The following is a 6,247-nucleotide window of genomic DNA, read 5'->3' as shown; positions in this document are numbered from 1 at the left end:
CCATAGCACTCTAGCCTGGGCAGCAGAGTGAGACTGTCTCAAAAAAAGTTACCAATTGCTAACTTTTATGAAGCACTTCCCTGGGCCTGCATAGCTTATGTCCTTTCTATATGTCCTGTTGTTTAAACACAGTAGAAAGTTGTGCACAAAGTCTTAGGACCCAGGCTACCGGTGTTTAAATACTGGCTTTGCAACTTAGTTGAGGGGCTTTGGGAAAGTGACTTTGCCTGTTTGTGATTCATTTTCCTCATCTGTAAATTGGTGATAATAATATTACCGATTCTTGAAGTTGGGCTGAGGAGTAATGTTTGGCACCTGTAACTGCCGCTCCCTGTAGCGAGTGTGGCGTACGTGTTAGCTATTAATTCTCACGAAAGTCCTGTGAGATGGCTACTACAATAATGCTACAATAGTATTATAACACTACAATAATAACTCAGTTTTGTGGTTGAGGTAACCAAACCTATGGAGGTCGCATAACTGGCCCAAGGCCATACAGCTAATGGCAAAATCAAGATTCCACGCCAGATTGCTTGATCCCTGCACTGGGACACCGCTGTCATGCTGTCTTTCCTGTGATGACAGAGTCTTCTCTTGGTGTGTGTTTTGGTAGACACAGGGGTTAAATATCTGAAGAGAAGATTCTGCTGAAGGCATCTTTCAAAAGCCTGGAGAGCAGGAATAGTTCATGAGCCAACTCTTAGTGACAAGACCCCCCCTACCCGCCCAAGTGAGAAGGGGCATGTTTCCCAATCAAGCTTCCCTTCTCAAGGTAGAATAAAATGGGTAACCTTTTTTGCTCTCTGAAGTTAAAAATACTTTTAAAAAATGAGTTTGTCATATCTTGTTGCATAGCATCGGGCAGTATTTATAGAACGTAGAAATGAATATAAAAACCTGTATTTTGATTCATGGTATCCTGGAAAGGGGGCTTTCATTAATAACTCTGACTTGAATGTTTCCTCCCAAATTATGGGAATTTTTACTAAACTTTACAAATGTTTTTCTGACTAGGGGTGGGGGGTGGAGAGTAGTGAGGTAGGAACACGAAGGAAATACATTCCTAAAGACACCGATATTGTTGATTTGGGAAAAAGCAACTCCATGTATTCTGTGCCAGCCTCAGAGCTGTGGTCAGGTGACAGAGAGCCAGGGGTGTGTTGTCCCCCGATACCGGATACTGTTAATTAAAGCAATGAAGATTGCATTTTTCATGAGCTAATTTTAAATAAAAGCCTTCATTGACACAATATCTCTCAGCAAAAATTTAGATACTAGCAATTAATAGGCAAAACTGTATCCTAAGATTTTTATTATATTGATTCTGAAATAATTAGTTTGGCAAACACATGCTGAATATCTCTCCCCACATTAATTCAAACTATTGCTATCGTTCTGTTGGTTTTTAAAGGATGGCTGCATCTTACCATGAAATGTATTTCCAAGTTTTGCCAAGTATTAGGTGATTGATTTTATTTCTTTTATTAGATACTTAGGTTTCCCGTACATTTTTATGTATTGCTTAAACACAAACCTGCTTTTACAAGCCTCTTGCCGCCCCAAAGCTTCCTTGTTCAGCACAGAGCAGATTTCTTGCTGATCAGATTTTCCCCATTCTTTCCTTTAAGCAAATACTGAAAACTTTCAGCAGCTGCCTAAGATATCACTTTAAACCCCTGAAGGCAGTTTGAAAGGCCTCCAAAAAAGCATGACATTCAATCAAAGTTCAGTAAGGAAAGTTTTAATGAATAAACTTAGTAAATTAGAAAGCACCGTGGCAGAGTGATTAACTCTCATTTGGGCATTAGTGTTGAAATTAATTAAAACGTTTAAGCCATAGGAGGCAGGCTACCTCGTCAGGACCCGGCTCTGCCCTCAGAGTCAGTCTGGATCCAGGAGTGATTCATCTTGCACAGATGAGAGGGGGATTAAAGGAAAGGAACAGTCAGGACAAATGTGTTTTCAATGGTGCTTAGCAGCAGGAGGCCACTGGGGCTTGAGAGCAGTGCTGCTGGAGTGTGACATCATAATACGGTGTGTACACTGTGGAGTGCAGGGAAGGGCCGCACTCTCACTCTCTGCCCTCTCCCCTTTGGCCTGGATGCCACGTGTGTTCATTTCTCTGCCAGCCAAATGCTGCAGGGTGCTGTCTTCAAGACCACTCAGGAATTAGCTCAGTTTCCCTGACTCTTTTTAAACCCACTTGCCACTGTTAACATTCACCCGGTGACATGGAAGTGTGGCTTTGGCACCTGGTGGATTTCCCTCAGATCAACGCCCTAGAATGTATGAAAATCTAATTGCCTCAAACAGACTCTCAGACACACCACAATGGACTTATTGTTAAACTCCCTTGACAACATGCAGGGCAGGAAACCCCAAATACTCCATTCCCATTAGGTTTTAAAACATCTTGTAAGCGCGATTTCTTTCCAGAACTATGGGTCTGTGGATCTTCTTATAGAAACCCATTACCGTGTGGCTGCTTAACAAATCCGTGCTGCTGAAAATTATAAATGACAGCCCATTTCATAAAGAGAAAAGTCCTCTTTGACAGGAAAACAATCTCAGTTGGTTCTCCTTGGATAACAAATGGACTCGTGTCAGCCCTGGCACCATAGTAGTTTCCAAAATAGTGAAGCGATGGACTGCCATTCCTACCTCAGGGGGCTCAGTATAGGGGTTTGCACCTGTAAGTCTGGATCATTTCCACCAGGAGAAAATTATTATGATTTGCTACAGATCTACATTCATAACTTTAAAACTGTCCGTCTTCCTTATTTGTTGCTCTATGGATTTCTTGTCAGCCACAGTGTCAGAGGTCACTGGCAGAGTGTCCCTTTGGTACCCATTAACTATAACCAGCAAACTTGTTCACTATTGATCCATTGTGTCTAAGTATCTATTATGGTGGATATAAAAGGTGGCTTCACATCTTTCTAAACAGATAATTCATAAAGGCCAAGGGGTCATGGCTTGTGATATATTATTCTTTCACTGTATCTGCTGCTGAATGGACAGCCGAGGACGAGGGTGGGAAGGAGGTGCGGAGGGGTCACCAGTGTTAGGCCGGAGGGGTAGAAAGTTGTGTGTCAATTGGACACGTTGACATCCATATAAATGATAAAAGACATTAATAATATTTGTTCATGACCTCATTATCGATTCATTCTACTCAGAAGCAGGGGTTCCTGGAGTGAGGGAAGACAGAGTAGATTTTTTACCACCAAAGTTCAGTTGAGGTTGAACTCAGAAATGAAAGTCCACTGAAGGCGGTAAAATATCTTCCGGTAGGCAGCTATTGGGTTTCGCAGGTAATGCATCATCTGGGGCAAAGCAACTGTTTGGGGAACAGAGGCCTCCAAGGTGAAGTGCTAAGAATCTGCTGGGCTGGTGGGCTGGGACAGCACCACACTCCCCTGAGAACCTTTCATTCATCACGTTATTTAATCTCCGCCGGTTTGCCCTGAACACCAGTGCTACACGGCAGAGGCCGCTCCTGACGCTCCACACCTTCCCAAGCCCAAAGTGAAGCATCTCGTTAGGGAAACGGTGAGGGTCTAATGAGCGAGACTTGCGCACCAGTGAGCGGGGCTGGGGCTTGTCTTCTTCCCCAGGGGAGAACCAGGGATGGTGCACTTTCTCAGGGCTCCAGTTGGGAGGAAAGTGAATTGTGGTGGACCGCAGCGAGATGAGATAGTTAAAATGTCATGCTCCCCAAGTTTGGAAGCGTTCTTCAAGTTCTGAACAGTGCAACGCAAGTGAGGACTGAAATGAGAGCAACAAAGAAAGCAGATAATGGGTCGCCCCTGTGGCTCAAGGAGTAGGGCGCCGGCCCCATATGCCGAGGGTGGTGGGTTCAAACCCAGCCCCAGCCAAAAACTACAAAAAAAAAAAAAAGAAAGCAGATAACTACAACACAAGTTCCCCTTCCTGGACGAGGACTTCATGGCGAGAACAAAAGAGCCCCTTATCAGAGCCACCCTTGAACACCCACCTCCGCCTACACACTCCCTCCAGATTTTACTTTCCTTTTACCACCGGTCTTTTTTTCATTACAGCCTTTTTTATTCCTTTTCGAAAACCTAATATGGCTCAGGGGATGACACATCACAATTGCACGATCTCAGAGACAAATTCTGTTTACAAATGTTAGCCAGACTGGAGACTGGAGCTGGAGATGATGTGTTTGGAATGTCAGGAAAGGTCTTTTTAGCTAAAGGGTGGGATTGAAGGAGGGCTGGGGGTGGGCACAGGAGGTGCAGGAGCTGTGGGGTTGCTTTGCCAGTTTCTCCTTACAGAGCCCCATTCCTTTGGAGTATCTGTGAACCCTGTAACTGCAGGTTAAAACACCTAAGAGAAACTCCAGGTGGACTATTTCCTGGAAGTGACCAATCTAAGTTAGTAGTCAGACCCCCAAATCGCTTTTCTTTGTTGTGTGAAAACTCACTTGTTGGGACAACCACGGTCTTGGGGGAATTTCCCTTCCATGTCTGTGGCTGGTAACCTTTCCGTGGATCAATAATCCTTTTGAAATAGTAACAAACGCTGCGATCCCTCTTGAGAAAAATGCTGATGCACAAAAACTTTACACATATTTTAGATATTTGTATTATTCCTGAAGTTGGCACAGGTTAAGAATCCCTATTCTAAACAGAACTTTTTAAAAATGAGTATGGGCGGTGCCTGTGGCTCAGTGACTAGGGCGCTGGCCCCACATACCCAGGGTGGTGGGTTCAAACCCAGCTTCCGCCAAACTGCAACAAAAAAATAACCAGGTGTTGTGGCAGGCACCTGTAGTCCCAGCTACTCAGAGGCTGAGGCAAGAGAATCACCTAAGCCCAGGACCTGGAGGTTGCTGTGAGCTGTGACACCATGGCACTCTACCGAGGGTGACAAAGTGAAACTCTGTCTCTAAAAAAGAAAAAGAGTATCGATAGAATCTGCCCTTTCTTCTTCAATTCAACAAAGAAAAAATGGAGCTTAGAAATGAGCCAGCCACCATAATCTTCAGACTCCCAATAACACCCGCTTAATAATAATAATATTCAAGTGTCACGTTAGTGGTCTCCGGGGACGTCTCTATTCTTCATAATAATTTTTATTTTTATTTAATGTTTGGAGATGTTGTAAAAAGTGACTACTGTTTCAAAATGTGACCTCTGTGAGGTTTAAAACTTACTGAATCAGATGAGATATGAAAGCGCTCAATGTAATGTATGACTTAAAGCCATGTTTTTTAAACTTTAATAGGAAACGTCTGGCTCTCAGATCTCTGTTTCTAAAGCCTGGCAGACAGAAACATGTCTTTTAAAAAGGTCTAATTTATATACCAAACAGAGGTCCAGCCGATAGAAATGAAGCCTGTCTTCTTTATCTGGGGCAAACCTGAGCCTCTGATTTGCTTTGAATAAACCTCAGCTCCAGGAATATTTTAACGATCATTAATCATCTCATTTTTTTCCCCCAAGATTTTTAAGGTATGGTGCTAAACCATGGATTTTTAATCAGTGTGCTATGAGAGGATCCTAGGTGTGCCACAAAAAATTTTAAAGATCATTAAATTATTTTCAAATAATTATTTTAAATTATTTCAAAAGAAGTTTCAAAGCACAGTTGGCATATTCTTTATTTTACTCTTTTTTTCTTATTGACATAATTTAAGTGTGCCAGGGAAGTTTGACTATAGATTCAAGGGTGCAGTGAGAAAAAATGGTTGAAAAAACAGTGTGCCAGACAATGCGTTACTGTGGTTATAAACAAACCACAGTCTTCGTCCTCCGCAGGGCTACCGTATTGGGAGGACAGAGTGTGTATATACCCTAGTGTCCCATGAGCAAGAGGTCATTAGTCCTTCTTCCCCTTCCTGCCAGGACTCCATTTGTTCTCAGGCACCCACCTCCTCTGCGTGAGCCGCGTCATTTAGGGCATGCTGGGCTGAGCCAATCATGGCACGCCTACACACACCCTTGCCTGTGATTGGTTCAGGCGTCCTGGCTTCAGTCACTTGTTGTTCAATTGGTGGTGGTGATTGGGCCAGAGAGGAGCTTGTGGTCTAAACTGGCCTCATCACACTAAAGGGACGGGCAATGCAGGGAGAATCCTCTCTTTCCGTCTAGAATGCTGTCCCAATTACTATTAGTAACTGTCTCGCTGCCACTGGGGAGCTGAGCCTGAGGACAAAGCCCAGACATCTGAGAAAAGTACACAGAACTAAAGTGGAAACCTTGATTGTCCCACAGCTGAA

At 43.6% G+C, this 6,247-nt stretch overlaps 1 long non-coding RNA gene across 1 annotated transcript in view; it reads left to right on the top strand.

Moving 5' to 3' along the window:
- The first annotated feature begins 1,851 nt into the window (after positions 1-1,851).
- LOC111726443 overlaps positions 1,852-6,247 on the top strand; it is an 11,243-nt gene continuing 6,847 nt past the window's right edge. Inside the window, exon 1 of the long non-coding RNA XR_002774211.1 lies at positions 1,852-2,034. This is a non-coding gene — a long non-coding RNA (uncharacterized LOC111726443). The remainder of the gene's footprint in view (positions 2,035-6,247) is intronic.

This window comes from Otolemur garnettii, unplaced genomic scaffold (assembly GCF_000181295.1).
Source record: "Otolemur garnettii isolate 467f Iridium unplaced genomic scaffold, OtoGar3 scaffold00066, whole genome shotgun sequence".
Taxonomy (NCBI): domain Eukaryota; kingdom Metazoa; phylum Chordata; class Mammalia; order Primates; family Galagidae; genus Otolemur; species Otolemur garnettii.
The sequence above is the reverse complement of the archived record's forward strand: the minus strand, read 5'-3'. Positions and strand labels throughout refer to the sequence as shown.